This window comes from Oncorhynchus tshawytscha, linkage group LG09, assembly GCF_018296145.1.
Source record: "Oncorhynchus tshawytscha isolate Ot180627B linkage group LG09, Otsh_v2.0, whole genome shotgun sequence".
Taxonomy (NCBI): Eukaryota; Metazoa; Chordata; class Actinopteri; order Salmoniformes; family Salmonidae; genus Oncorhynchus; species Oncorhynchus tshawytscha.
In genome coordinates, this window is record NC_056437.1 from 72,782,012 (window position 1) to 72,797,981 (window position 15,970).

Here is a 15,970-nt window from a genome sequence, read left to right on the forward strand (position 1 = left end):
ATATATATATATATATATATATATATATAATATATACTGAGATCATGTGACAGATCATGTGACACTTAAAGTCCACCTGTGGGCAATCTAACTAATGTGACTTCTGAAGGTAATTGGTTGCAACATTTAGTGGCTTCATAGCAAAGGGGTGAATACATACAGTTGAAGTCGGAAATTTACATTAGGTTGAAGTCATTAAAACTAGTTTTTCAACCACTTGACAGATTTCTTGTGAAAACTATAGTTTTGGCAAGTCAGTTAGGACATCTACTTTGTACATGACATAAGTAATTTTTCCAACAATTGTTTACAGTTAGATTATTTCACTTACAATTCACTGTATCACAATTCCAATGGGTCAGAAGTTTACATACACTAAGTTGACTGTGCCTTTAAACAGCTTGGAAAATTCCAGAAAATTATGTCATGGCTTTAGAAGCTTCTGATGGGCTAATTGACATCATTTGAGTCAATTGGAGGTGTACCTATGGATGTATTTCAAGGCCTAACTTCAAACTCAGTGCCTCTTTGCTTGACATTGTGGGGAAAATCAAAAGAAATCAGCCAAGACCTCAGAAAGAAAATTGTAGACCTCCACAAGTCTGGTTCACCCTTGGGAGCAATTTCCGAAACGCCTGAAGGTACCATGTTCATCTGTACAAACAATAGTACGCAAGTATAAATACTATGGGACCACGCAGCCGTCATACCGCTCAGGAAGGAGACGTTCTGTATCCTAGAGATCAATGTTATTTGGTGCGAAAAGTGCAACTCAATCCCAGATCAACAGCAAATGACCTTATGTAGATGCTTGTGGAAACAGGTAAAAAAGTATCTATATTCACAGTAAAACGAGTCCTATATCGACATAACCTGAAAGGCCGCTCAGCAAGGAAGAAGCCACTGCTCCAAAACCGCCCTAAAAAAAAGTCAGACTACGGTTTGCAACTGCACATGGGGACAAAGATCATACTTTTTGGAGAAATGTCCTCTGGTCTCATGAAACAAAAATATAACTGTTTGGCCATAATGACCATCATTATGTTTGGAGGAAAAAGAGGGAGGCTTGCAAGCCAAAGAACACCATCCCAACCGTGAAGCACGGGAGTGGCAGCATCATGTTGTGGGGGTGATTTGCTGCAGTAGGGACTGGTGCACTTCACAAAATAGATGGCATCATGAGGGGAAATTATGGTGGAAATATTGAAGCAACATCTCAAGACATCAGCCAGGAAGTTAAAGCTTGGTTGCAAATGGGTCTTCCAAATGGACAATGACTCCAAGCATACTTCCAAAGTTGTGGCAAAATGGCTTATGTCCATTACATGAAATCCAAATAAAAATACATTTAAATTACAGGTTGTAATGCAACATAATAGGAAAAACGCCAAGGGGGATGAATACTTTTGCAAGGCACTGTTCCTCCTTACAGTTCCACCTGGTCACTTTGAGGCGCCTCTCTCGGTCACTGCATCTCTACGTTCTGTCATTGGCATTCCTGCATGCTTCCTCTGATTGGACACGGACAAGGGCTTCCACAAGAGCAAATGGGCAGCAAGGCACGAGGAGGGATGATGCCAATATCAAATGAATTTCTAAAGCCCTGAGACTGCCCCATAGAGCGGTACAAAACCATAGCTAATTTCACATTGCATTATGGCCTGATCTGCATAGTTAAACGACATGTGCAAGGTCACGCACTACACTACCATGTTTAAATTTAACCAGGCCCTTTCACACATACTGTACATAAAACAAAAACTAACCAATGGGTTCACACACAACAAATCTGCACTGTCATTAATGTAAGAGCTGGAGGGAGGTCAGTGTACCAACAGACGGTGTATGTGTGTGTTTTCGCACGTTTGTGCATACCGGCATGGTGTGTGTACGTCCATGCACATGCGCTAGCTTCTAACTGCTAATATGTGTGTGCACCCATACGTGTATGAGTAGAGTGTGTGCATGCAAATGGGAGTGGAACACACACACACACACACACATACATATACACACTCTGTTGTGTTGACAGGTGGCTCCAGTAAAGAGGTGGTCCCTGAGCTGGGCTCTGCCTGTCTCTGGCTGAGAGAGAGAGAGGAATAAAAAGCTCCCAGCAGCTGTCGCCCTAATTCCTCTAACACGCTGCTTGTGCTCTGATTATAAAACAGATCTGGCCCCTCATTTACTCCTGACACCAGCTAATGCTCTATATCTCAATCACTCCGGCCCTGCTAGCCACTGCCCTGCCAGGACACACGCACTTACATGTTTATAGTATCAGCACATCGCACAAACCCAAATTACAGAACCATATACATCATGTGAAGGAAAGGAATCATCCTCAGACATCGACAGACTGATACAGATTTTGATAGACACAAAGAACACATCAATGCCTGCACGCGCACACACACACCTCCATAGAGTTCAGCCATATTAGAGTGATGACTCGGAGTGTTGGCTGAGCCACACCTCCTGGAGTTGAGCCCATTCATCTACCCATAAGGCAACAGGGCAGGCTAGCATATGTACAGATGACCCCACTGGTGATCCACAGTCAGACTGCAATTGGCGAGACTGTGATTGGCTTAAAGGGAAATTTCACCGCTGCTCTATTTCACTATATATGCCCATTAATATGTTACTAACATATCATATGTGTCATAAAATGTAGAATTTCCTCACAACATGCAAATACGAGCGTTTCTTCTTTTCACCAGCAGAAACGGGACAGCTTACATTTCCTAGTTATAAGCATACCACAATATCCAGAATTCATAGCGATTTCAGGACATACCGCCCCATAGATGTGTATCCAGTAGAAAATGTCTGTGTTTGTAGCCAGCACTGTCAGCCAGAGGATTTCAAAACAGATGGGGCTGTCTCAACTGATGTCGTTGAATGTTGAAAGGTGATGCTATTCCATAGACTTTCCCCTTCACTTCAAAGAGGAAGGCATCAGAGCAGCAGAAAATAAGTCAAGCTGAGGTAACGTAGCTAACTTTACGTTAGCTAGCGAGCTGGCAAACTACATTTGTTTGGCTGAACCAAAATCTAGCTAGCTAGCGTTCATAATATGCTGGCTAGACATTCCAAAGCATTTCAATGTAATTAGTCAGCTGCTATATGGCAATGTGAATTGTAACTTTGCAAGCTAACGTTAGCTTTGTTAGGTTATGTTAGCTAACAGTTAGAAAAATAGCTCACTACCTACCGCAGAGGTCAATGTGACTATATGTTCTATTTAGTGTCCTATCAAATCAACATCAAGCTCAGCACCAGTAATTAGCGTAAGACGCTTTCTAAAAATCGGACTAAAATCTACTAAATCTTTCCATGTCTCCATGATGAGAAAATCAATATACTTGAGCTAGGAATAAACATGGTCAGTGTTGTTTTCTCTGTTGCAAGGCTTGAAGTCTCAATTGGAGAAAAGGAGGTATTAGTGAGGAGGGGATGGTGTTGGTGCCTGACGGGTGTCTGTTGGGGATGGTGTTGGTGCCTGACGGGTGTCTGTTGGGGATGGAGTTGGTGCCTGACAGGTGTCTGTTGGGGATGGTGTTGGTGCCTGTTGGGGATGGGTATTGCGTGTGAAGGTTAGAATGAATGATCTATTGATATGAGGTGTGTGGGTGGATATAGTACCTTGTTTGAGTGTGTATTGATGGGGACAAAGTAGTCAAATCACTGACTACTAATCCTGCTGTTGATGTTGATGATGATCTTGACCCCAGCTTTAGTAGTACAGAGTTTGTAGACCCATTAGATGAAAGCTTTCAGCCTGGAATAAGCTCCACATCATCTGACTTTTAAACAAGCCGGGAAAGGGCTTGTTCGACTGAAATGTGTCTTCTGCATTTAACCCAGCTCTGAATCAGAGGTGCGGGGGGCTGCCGTAATCGACATCCACGTCTTCGGCGCCCGGGGAACAATGGGTTAACTGCCTAGCTCAGGGGCAGAAGGACAGTTTTTTTTTTTTTACCTTGTCAGCTCAGGGATTAGATCCAGCAACCTTTCGGTTACTGGCCCAACACTCTAACCACTAGGCTACCTGCACAGCCAACAGTAATTATGAAAGCACAATACCCTCTTGATAAAAAATAAAAAAATCCCCAACACACTAAACTGTCAACAAGACAAGAGCTTCTCAAACTTTTCCCACTCTTGCAGTCAGTTCTTTGGCATAGGGGAGAGAGGCTGTTAATACACTATTCTAGCCTTTTCACTGTATAGGTGGCAGTGCTTGTCTACTCCACAGCACAACTGTAGGTGCTCATACACAACAATACACGACTATACTGTCTACAAGGCAAACCCCCCCTCAAACTTTTCCCAAATAAAAAAAACAAATACCAGCCTACTGTACCCTTTTTTTGTTTAAAGATCATCATCATCATCAAGAACATGGTTGATTGTGTTTTACACATCCTCGTGATCAGTCTTCATGTTTTACACATCCTCGTGATCAGTCTTCATGTTTTACACATCCTCGTGATGAGTCTTCATGTTTTACACATCCTCGTGATCAGTCTTCATGTTTTACACATCCTCGTGATCAGTCTTCATGTTTTACACATCCTCGTGATCAGTCTTCATGTTTTACACATCCTCGTGATCAGTCTTCATGTTTTACACATCCTCGTGATCAGTCTTCATGTTTTATACATCCTCGTGTTCAGTCTTCATGTTTTATACATCCTCGTGATCAGTCTTCATGTTTTACACATCCTCGTGATCAGTCTTCATGTTTTACACATCCTCGTGATCAGTCTTCATGTTTTACACATCCTCGTGATCAGTCTTCATGTTTTACACATCCTCGTGATGAGTCTTCATGTTTTACACATCCTCGTGATCAGTCTTCATGTTTTACACATCCTCGTGATCAGTCTTCATGTTTTACACATCCTCGTGATCAGTCTTCATGTTTTACACATCCTCGTGATCAGTCTTCATGTTTTACACATCCTCGTGATGAGTCTTCATGTTTTACACATCCTCGTGATCAGTCTTCATGTTTTACACATCCTCGTGTTCAGTCTTCATGTTTTACACATCCTCGTGTTCAGTCTTCATGTCTTTCCAAGAGACTTGCAGTAGAACAAATCTTCTGCAAGAGGTCCAAGCAGTGGGTGGGGAAGAAAGTGTAGGAGAGGCTTGTACACCTGGCTATAGAGTTCAGAAAGGACCAGACGGTTGTCTACAAGGAGCCTGAATCACAGCTCCCCAAACTCAACATCTCTGCCAACATCGGCACAGTGCCAAAGCCTGCTAAACCAGCTGCCATTACCCAACACAAGAAGAGGTTCACCAGCTGAAGAACATTCTGGAACCTGCCTGGAACCAACACAACATCCATATTCAGTTGGACTGATGTTGTAGTATAATTATGAATGCCTATTATGCTCACCACTGCATTGTGGTATAGATATTGCTAGGTGTTGTACATATGTATAGAATAGTGTTTTATATAATATTTTTTACAAGTGTACTGACAAGTGACTAAATGGTTCCAGCTGCATGAGAAACCAATAAAGTGTTGACCTCAACTTCTGGATCAATTCATTGTGATATTCATGAAATGTACACTCTTAGAAAAAATGGTCTCTTCAGCTGTTTTTTATATTTGACCTTTATTTAACTAGGCAAGTCAGTTAAGAACAAACTGTGGGTTAACTGCCTTGTTCAGGGGCAGTACGACAGATTTTTACCTTGTCAGCTCAGGGATTTGATCTTGCAACCTTCCGGTTACTAGTCCAACGCTCTAACCACTAGGCTACCTGCCCCCATTTCCATTCAGAAACCTTTTGGGTTCCATGTACAACTGGAGACCGAGGTGAGTTTACACAGCAGTATGCAGCAACAGTTATGGCAATGTATGACATACAATGTCCTCCGTATGTATTGAGAGTGAAGCATTTTTTCTTCATTTGGCTCTATACTCAAAGTTTGGGTTGGAAATCAACCAATGGCTGAGCAGCTTTAATTTGAGGGTATTTTCATCCATATTAGGTGAAGCGTTTAGATATTACAACACCTTTTGTATATTATACCCCTATTTTAGGGGACAAAAATTATTTGGACAAATTCACTTGTGTGTTAAAGTAATAAAGTTAAGTATTTAGTACCATATTCATAGCACGCAATGCCTAGATTAAACTTGTGACTGTTTGTTTTGGTTGTGTTTCAGATTATTTTGTGCCCAATAGAAATGAATGGTAAATAATGTATTGTCATTTTGAGACACTGATTGTGAATAGAATATGTTTCTAAACACTTCTACATTAATGTGGATGCTACCGTGATTACTGATATTCCTGAATGAATCTTGAATAATGATAAGTGAGAAAGTTAGATGCACAAATATCATAGCCTTAAGACATGCTAACCTCTAACCATTAAAATAACAGGAGAGGTTAGCATTTTGGTATTTGTGCATCTGTAACTTTCTCACGCATTAATATTCACGATTCATTCAGGATTATCAGTAATAATGGTAGCATCCACATTCATATAGAAACGTTAAGAAACATATTCTATTCTTAATTATAATAAAAGAGACTCCAAAATGAAACAATACATTATTTACCATTCATTTCTATTGGACACAGTTGGCAGGCAGTGGGGGGAGGGAAGAAGGTCAGGTGCTGTGATGCGGCTAGCCCAGTAGGGGGCAGAGGTGTGAAGGCTGGGAGTAGTTGGAAGTCAAATCAGACCTCACCATGTCACACTGCACACAATGTGTCACCACCCTCTGACAAAGAGTGGGAGAGAGGGATGGTAAAAGAAAGGATAGACTGCAAGTGTGTTTGTGTGTACTTGGCCTTCTCAGTGCTGATGTGTTGGTGTATGAATTGATGAAAGTATTCAAACGTTTGTTTGTAAATGAGTACAATTATGTGTTGGTGTGACTGTGTGCATTGTGTGTGTTAGATTGTTTGTATGTTCGACACAGCACATCTCTGGGTCTCTTTGTGTGTGTGTGTGTGTGTGTGTCTGATATCCTATTTTATTTCCTCTTTCTTCTCTCTCTATCCCCTGAATTTGTCTCCTGGGACTCACTTGGCATCACTCCTCACTTTTTATTCTCGCTCCGCAAACTGCTGCTGTCTGAGCACAAGCTGGCACACCACACACACACACTCCCTGGCACACACTAAAACACAGACACTTACTTAAGATCCCACCCATACACGTACAGATCTATACACACACACACACACACACTCCCTGGCACACACTAAAACACAGACACTTACTTAAGATCCCACCCATACACATACAGATCTATACACACACACACTCTCTCTCCCTGGCACACTAAAAACACAGACACTTACTTAAGATCCCACCCATACAAGTACAGATCTACACACACACACACTTTCAATTTTAAACCACACACACTCATTCTTTCAAGCTCACAGATAAAGAACAAGCTGTATCTTGACATGCAATCTCCCAATACAAACACCATCAAATACAAGTTCCATCAAAGACATTAACAGAAATACACAGACATCTATGCAAGCCCATGATGCGTGTACAGACTGAGGTAATACACACAAACAGTTCATCAGTGGCAACATCACATACAGAATCAGTGCCACTCAGAATACCAATGGAGACAGATAGAACGTAAGCACACACACACACACACACATATCCTGTAAAAAGGAGAAGGTTCCACACGTTCACAAGCACAAAAAAAAACTGTCACAAGTGCTCACACAGTCAGCCACACAAACACACTCCCACAAACACGGACTGACAGGCAGACGAGAGAAACTTCAAAAAGCAACAAATAAATAAATAAAAGACAAGTATGTTAGAGATGAATTAATAACATGGAGAGAGAGATGCAAACAGGAAACAAGAGCAAGAGAGAGAGGGAGTGAGAGTGAAGACCGAGACAGCTGGGGAGGGTAGACCCCCATCTCACTTTCCTATTGAGCCTAATACCAATACTCACAGCTGTTGAAACTTAATAGACAGCAGGAACTACATTATTCACTGCATACACAACTAGCAGAAGCTCTAGTTAAACTGAACGTTTGAATGTGGGGTTGTGAGTACTGTAGGTACTGACTACATGTACCTGTGTGTATAGTATATGAAAGTGTACGTAAGTTTGAGCGACAGTATGAGTGTTCATGAGTGCGTCCTATTTCACCCGTTTTTTGAATTTCCTTCCCTCTCTCTTTTTTGGGGACGGGAGAGAGTAGTGTGATCGCAGTATGCAAATAAAATGGTTATTACCGCATTGCTCATCAAGCAGCGCAGAGCAGACATTAATAGGCTGATGAATATGCATGTGAATTTGTTAATTAAGTTAATTATTCTGCTGAAAATGCATTCGTCTTCCAAGGACATCTTCCCCAGGATTCCAACCACCTCTTCTCATTAGTCATGTGATATTTTACACTGGGCCTGGCTGGCGCCGGGACAAGTTGGGTCTGGGGTCGGGGGTCAGGGTGCAGCACACACTACATATATATAGCATGAGGCTTAAGTCTACTTAATAACAGTGACGACATTGTCAGAAAGGAGAATAATGACCTCAGATAATTTGTTATGTATTCAAAACTATGCTTTTCACATTCGGTCATGAGAGAGAGTTGAACTTGACCGATATATTTGATCAAAACATACACCTGCCTTTTGTGATCAGGTTTTCCCCTCCATCTCTATTTCTCCTCCTCCTTCCATCTCTCCTGTCCATCTCTCCTCTTTTCCAGTCTGGTAATTCCCTTTCTCTCCTGGTTTTCCTCTAATTGCTTATTAAAACCCTCTTAAATGAACTTTTTGTGCCAACTTTCCAACACATTAATTAATTGTTGTAGCCAATTAAGTGTCGCTGTGCAAATGAGCTTCAGCACAAATGGTCCTGCAGGGTTACCCCCCCCAACAGTCTGCCATCCCAGCAGCCCCTGCTCCCTTAAAGAGGCAGACCTGAGTGAGAAATAGAAAGTGGCAGAGCGATGGGTGACAATGGTCACTTTAATCCACCGGAAATGTGGGATTATGCAGTGACTTTACTTGGTCGATGGAGCTTTTTCTATTGACTCACCCCAGTCTTAACCCACCACCCCCCTCAAACACTGTGAACACTGATCTGTTTCTCTCATCTCTGTCTAGTGGTTCGACTAGCGATTCTGTTACTGTCTTTCTGTGGCTGTTACTCATTATTGATGAAACGGCGAACAAGAAACTGTGGCACCATTTTGGCTGTGAACTATAAACTGAGGAGGATTAGTATTTGGTGTTTAAAACAGCAATAAAGCACTCTGCTGCAGCAGTAAAACATATATCACTAGAGGAATAAAGTCAACGGGTTTTTCAAAGAGCCCATCAATAAATATGTAGCCATAACTGGAACGACTGACACACAATTTGGTTGCAAAGATGGTGAGAAGAGACAGCGAATTAAACATTGTGCTACATTTTCACCACGTGGCCGGAGTTGAATTCATAATTCAAACATTTTCCAACGTTTATAATTGTGTCTTAGCCATGAGCGCCCTTAGCGGCGTTGGCAGAAAGCAGATGTTTCTGGTTACAGTATTTTTGGATACAGTATTTTTCAACCTAACTTCCGTTTCCCCAGGAAAAAAGGAAGTAAGGACTCCGCAACGCTATAGGTTAAGCCATGAGAGGAGTGGTTCGTTGTAAGTGTTCAGCCATTAATAAACAAAATGTTGCAATTTTGCTGTTCATGCAACTCTATATGGGCTTTGAATGTGACACGTGCTCAGCAGCGATGCCTGTTCCCTTCTCTGTGTTCCAGTGGTGTGTGTGTATCTGTGCGTGCGTATATATAACTATGTCTTAGCTCTGGGGCCGCAGGAGTCTGTCTCCGCTCCCTGAATCTACACAGCCTTGGATCAAAGAGCCTCAGTCATCAAACTGAACATCAAACTCTAGCAGGGCGCAGGAGGAAACTGTGGCCCAGACACAAGCAAACACTCAGGAGGAACAACAAGCATAAGCAACAACAAAAAAACACACACACACACACAAACACCATATTCCAGACGAACATATAAAAGTATCTTGGTAAAAATGAATTGTGGTAGAATTAAGCAATAAGGCCGGGGGGTATATGGCCAATATACCACGGCTAAGGGCTGTTCTTATGCACAATGCAACGCGGAGTGCCTGGATACAGCCTTTAGCCGTGGTATATTGACCATTTACCACAAACCTCAGAGGTGCCTTATTGCTATTATAAACTGGTTACCAACATAATTAGAGCAGTAAAAATACATGTTTTGTCATACCTGGGATATATGGTCAGATATACCACAGCTGTCAGCCAATCAGCATTCAGGGCTCGAACCACCCAGTTTATAATATTTCTTATTCCCCCAGAACCATATAAAAAAGAAGCATGTGGAACAAGCTGTGGGATGAAACCGATGACAACAGTCAAAATGGAGGGTCTTAGCACAGACATAGTCCATGGGTTGTCTGGATGGGCCATACTGAGTATGAGAATCAAAATGGCAGGGTGCCACTTATGGGCATTCCCTGATTGATGGTAAAACCTTGTCTACCCCCGCTCCTCAATGTATTCCTCTTGTCTCTAAGACTTGGCACTGGCATGTCCAGTACTTCTCCTGTGGCAGCTCCCCGCGGGCACATTCACTATCATATAAAGCCCCTATAGGACAGACACACACACACACACACACACACACACACAAGCATGGGAACGCACAAACAGACATATATATGCGCACGCACACACACACACACACAACCCTCTCAGTCACACACTCTGCATTTGGGGCAGGTGAGCCCCCCACCATCACCACTCATAAAGGATCACTCACCCAGAGGGCTCAGCTGGGCCTGTGTCTGGCTGGTGGGGCAGGGGGTAAGCGTGTCTGTACGTGTGCCAAATGTAGAACTAGTCTGTGGGCAAAATAGGGCGAGAGGAGAACTCAACACCAACACACACAGCCTCCCATTAGACTGTTCAGCCCCACCTCTACATTTGCCCCATTCTTTACTTCCTCCTGTTCATTAGGCTACATGGGCTAGAATGATGTCCAGCAAAAACAAATTGGGGTTATTTAAGTTATTAGTTTAGTCCTTTTTTAAAATTAAACAAACACATTGTAAAGCCATAAAAAACATTGAGCATGACATCCAGACATACCCTCCAGGATAACACGCATTCACAATCTAATACTACTTCAGCATCGCATAAGATACAATACAACATGGGTTCACAAGCACAGTATTAACATTCAACCTGGACTATCACCTCCCAGTCCCAGAAACGACATGACCAAGAAAGTGTGTCCGGATTCTCTTAACGTTTTCATTTCTACCAGTGATTCGCGTAAGCATTTGTTCATAAGATGCCACTTCCAGCATTGATTCTATCCACTGTTTCATAGTAGGAGTGGCATGGCTGTTCCAAAGTAGAAGGATCAATCTAGAAGATGTAATGATACCAACAGTGATCAGTGAAAATTCCTTATTTGATACATTAGGTAATTATGTTGTCACCTAAGAGACATATTATCGGTGAAACCGGGATCGTTGATTCTGACCATTCTCCCAAATGTTTCAGAATATCCTTCCAGAAACGTAAGCTATGCATTCCTATATAGCCTGTAAGGATGTCCCTGTGTCAAATTTACATTTCCAGCACAGATTATTGTCGACAAAACCCATTTTATGAAGCCTTGTTGGAGTCCAATATAACCTACTGTATGTAGTATCTTGTATTGAGTGACCTTCCCCCTGGCTTCCCTTGTGTTCCTCCCTGAGTTAGACAAACTCTTTAACCAGGTATCATCCACAATTTCACATGATGTCCAGCTACTTTTGAATTGCAACCAAATGTTTAAGCCATGGAGTTAAGAAAATTACAGACAATCTATTACAGTTTCAGCCTTGGGTCCTCCTCTCATGACTGAGCATCCATAGCATGCTGTAGGTATTAATTGCGTACATGATGTACCATCTGCATTTACGTTGGGAGTCTATGAGATACAGTTTTGGCCTACCCAAATGACGCACCAGTCAATTGCTTATGTAATGTGCTCTTGACGATTCAAGTGTTGTCTTTGTCACGGTAAATAACACGGTTTCTCACGCTTCCCGCCTCATCAAAATGTGCTATTGGCTGTGCTGCCCATAAAGTGCTGGACAGGACAACGATATTTTTAGAAGACAAATAGTATGTGGTTACAACCGAATAAACCGTGTTACCGTCTGGATAAAATATAGGTAGGTCTAGGCTGGATTACGTTTTAAGGTTTTTGCGCACCATTTTTTATTGCTACCGAAATGGGTTTGGTGTCTCAGAATTGTCCAACGACTCTTTTCATGTGAATGCCCCCAGTGCCCCCACAGGAGGCATATGCGGAGCCGGCGTCTTCAACACAGTCCTTGCAACCTAATGTGCCAGTGCCACCCAGAAGACTAAACCCCATCCCTGTCCCTCAGGGTCCAAACATTGCCCTCCCTAGACTACGGAGGTCCCAACGGGTTGTCAACCTAAATTCGGAAGAGCGCGCAGGGTCAGTTTCTTATTCCCCTAGGACAAAGACGGGCAGCACCCTCCGTTGGACTGGTGTTAGTGAACGAGACCAGGCCTACTGAGAAGACACCCCGGAATAAGCGAAGGAGACGGAACAGGACCAGGGTGTGTCCTCCGCTCTCATATGTAAGCAAAACTGTTTAAATGGATCTTCTCTTTTCTCAGTAGGCTAACATATTTAATTTGGCTACTTCAATATTTGAACTATATGAGCCTAATATTCAGATATCGATACTTTTGTTGAATGTGTCGTGGATTTGTCTAACCCCTTGCTATCTCTTCCACAGGGTATACCTACAGCACATTCAAGGCAAGGCAAGGACAGAGAGAGTCCAGCTCACCTGCCGCTCCACTGTCACAGTCAGTGGACACGAATGGACATCAACCTACTACTATGAGTAACGGCCCAGCTCCAGGCTAACACTGAGCTGCAGCTAGCCAGGCATATCCAACACCTTATTCTGTCAGTGGACAACAGAACAACACCTTGAGCGAACTCCCAGTAATCAGAACTGAAATAGAGGATATATCTCAATTTAAAGCAATGTACAGTTGAAGTTGGAAGTTTACATACACTTTAGCCAAATACATTTAAACTCCGTTTTTCACCATTCTTGACATTTAATCCGAGTAAAAATTCCCTGTTTTATTTAGGTCAGTTAGGATCACCACTTTATTTTAAGAATGTGAAATGTCAGAATAATAGTTGAGAGAATAATTTATTTAAGCTTTTATTTATTTAATCACATTCCCAGTGGGTCAGAAGTTTACATACACTCAATTAGTATTTGGTAGCATTGCCTTCAGATTGTTTAACTTGGGTCAAACGTTTTGGGTAGCCTTCCACAAGCCTCCCACAATAAATTGTGTGAATTTTGGCCCATTCCTCCTGACAGAGCTGGTGTAACTTAGTGCTCACACACACTTTTTCAGTTCTGCCCACAAATTGTCTATAGGATTTAGGTCAGGGCTTTGTGATGGCCACTCCAATACCTTGACTTTGTTGTCCTTAAGCCATTTTGCCACAACTTTGGAAGGATGCTTGGGGTCATTGTCCATTTGGAAGACCCATATGCGACCAAGCTCTAAATTCCTGACTGATGTCTTAAGATGTTGCTTCAATATATCCACATAATTTTCCTACCAATGATATCATCAATTTTGTGAAGTGCACCAGTCCCTCCTGCAACAAATCAACCCCACAACATGATGCTGCCACTCCCGTGCTTCACGGTTGGGATGGTGTTCTTTGGCTTGCAAGCCTCCCCCTTTTTCCTTCAAACATAACGATGGTCATTATGGTCAAACAGTTCTATTTTTGTTTCATCAGACCAGAGGACATTTCTCCAAAAAGTACGATCTTTGTCCCTATGTGTAGTTACAAACCGTAGTCTTGGGTTTTTATGGCGGTTTTGGAGCAGTGGCTTCTTCCTTGCTGAGCGGCCTTTCAGGTCATGTCAATATAGGACTCTGTTTACTGTGGATATAGATACTTTTGTACCGGTTTCCTCCAGCATCTTCACAAGGTCCTTTGCTGTTGTTCCGGGATTGATTTACACTTTTCGCACCAAAGTACGTTAATCTCTAGGAGACAGAACGCATCTCCTTCCTGAGCGGTATGACGGCTGCGTGGTCCCATAGTGTTTATACTTGCATACTATTGTTTGTACAGATGAACACGGTACCTCCAGGCGTTTGGAAGGACAAACCAGACTTGTGGAGGCCTAAAAAAAAAATCTGAGATCTTGGCTGATTTCTTTTGAATTTCCCATGATGTCAAGCAAAGAGGCACTGAGTTTGAAGGTAGTTCTTGAAATACATCCACAGGTACAATTGACTCAAATGATGCCAATTAGGCTATCAGAAGCTTCTAAAGCCACATCATTTTCTGGAATTTTCCAAGCTGTTTAAAAGCACAGTCAACTTAGTGTATGTAAACTTCTAACCCACTGGAATTGTGATACAGTGAATTATAAGTGAAATAATCTGTCTGTAAACAATTGTTGGGAAAATGACTTGTGTCATGCATAAAGTAGATGTCCTAACCAACTTGCCAAAACTATAATTTGTTACCAAGAAATTTGTGGAGTGGTTGAAAAACAAGTTTTAATGACTCCAACCTAAGTGTATGTAAACTTCCGACTTCAACTGTAAATGTTTGCTTGTTAGCAATACAGTACTGTAAACTACATGATTAATCATATCAAGTATTCCATGAAATCTGATTGTGTGTTTTAATGCAGTTTTTTTATTTCACCTTTATTTAACCAGGTAGGCTAGTTGAGAACAAGTTCTCATTTGCAACTGCAACCTGGCCAAGAAAGCAAAGCAGAGTTACACATGGAATAAACAAACATACAGTAAATAATACAATAGAAAAAGTATATTTAGTGTGTGCAAATGAGGTAGGATAAGGGTGGTAAGGCAATAAATAGGCCATAGTGGCAAAATAATTACAATATAGCAATAAACACTGGAGTGACAGATGTGCAGAAGATGAGTGTGCAATTAGAGATGAGGTGCAAAGGAGCAAAATAAAATAAATAACAGTATGGGGATGAGGTAGTTGGATGGGCTATTTACAGATGGACTATGTACAGGTGCAGTGATCTGTGAGCTGGTGAGGGAGATGTGAGTCTCCAGCTTCAGTGATTTTTGCAGTTTGTTTCAGTCATTGGCATTGGCAAAACTGGAAGGAAGGAAAGGCGGCCGAAGGAGGAATTGGCTTTGGGGGTGACCAAAGTGGGTGCTGCTACATCATTGATGTATACAGAGAAAAGAGTTGAATGAATTGTGTGTGTGTGTGATGTAAATCATTTTCTGGGGTAAAACTCTGTACCTAATATGGTATGACATGATTAATCTGTTGTATAAAAGGTGACAGCTTGTCACACTCTTAGCATTCTCTTAACCAGCTTCACCTGGAATGCTTTTCCAACAGTCTTGAAGGAGTTCCCACATATGCTGAGCACTTGTTGGCTGCTTTTCCTTCACTCTGCCATCCAACTCATCCCAAACCATCTCAATTGTGTTGAGGTCGGGTGATTGTGGAGGCCAGGTCATCTGATGCAGCACTCCATCACTCTCCTTGGTCAAATAGCCCTTACACAGCCTGGAGGTGTGTTGGGTCATTGTACTTTTGAGAAACAAATGATAGTCCCACTAAGTGCAAAACAGATGGACCGCAGATTGAAGGGAATGCAGCCAACAGGTGCACAGCATATGTGGGAACTCCTTCAAGACGGTTGGAAATCTATTCCAGGTGAAGCTGGTTGAGAGAATGCCAAGAGTGCGCAAAGATGTCATCAAGGCAAAGGGTGGCTACTTTGAATAATTTTCTAACACTTTTTTGGTTACTACATGATTCCATATGTGTTATTTCATAGTTTCGATGTCTTCACTATTATCCTA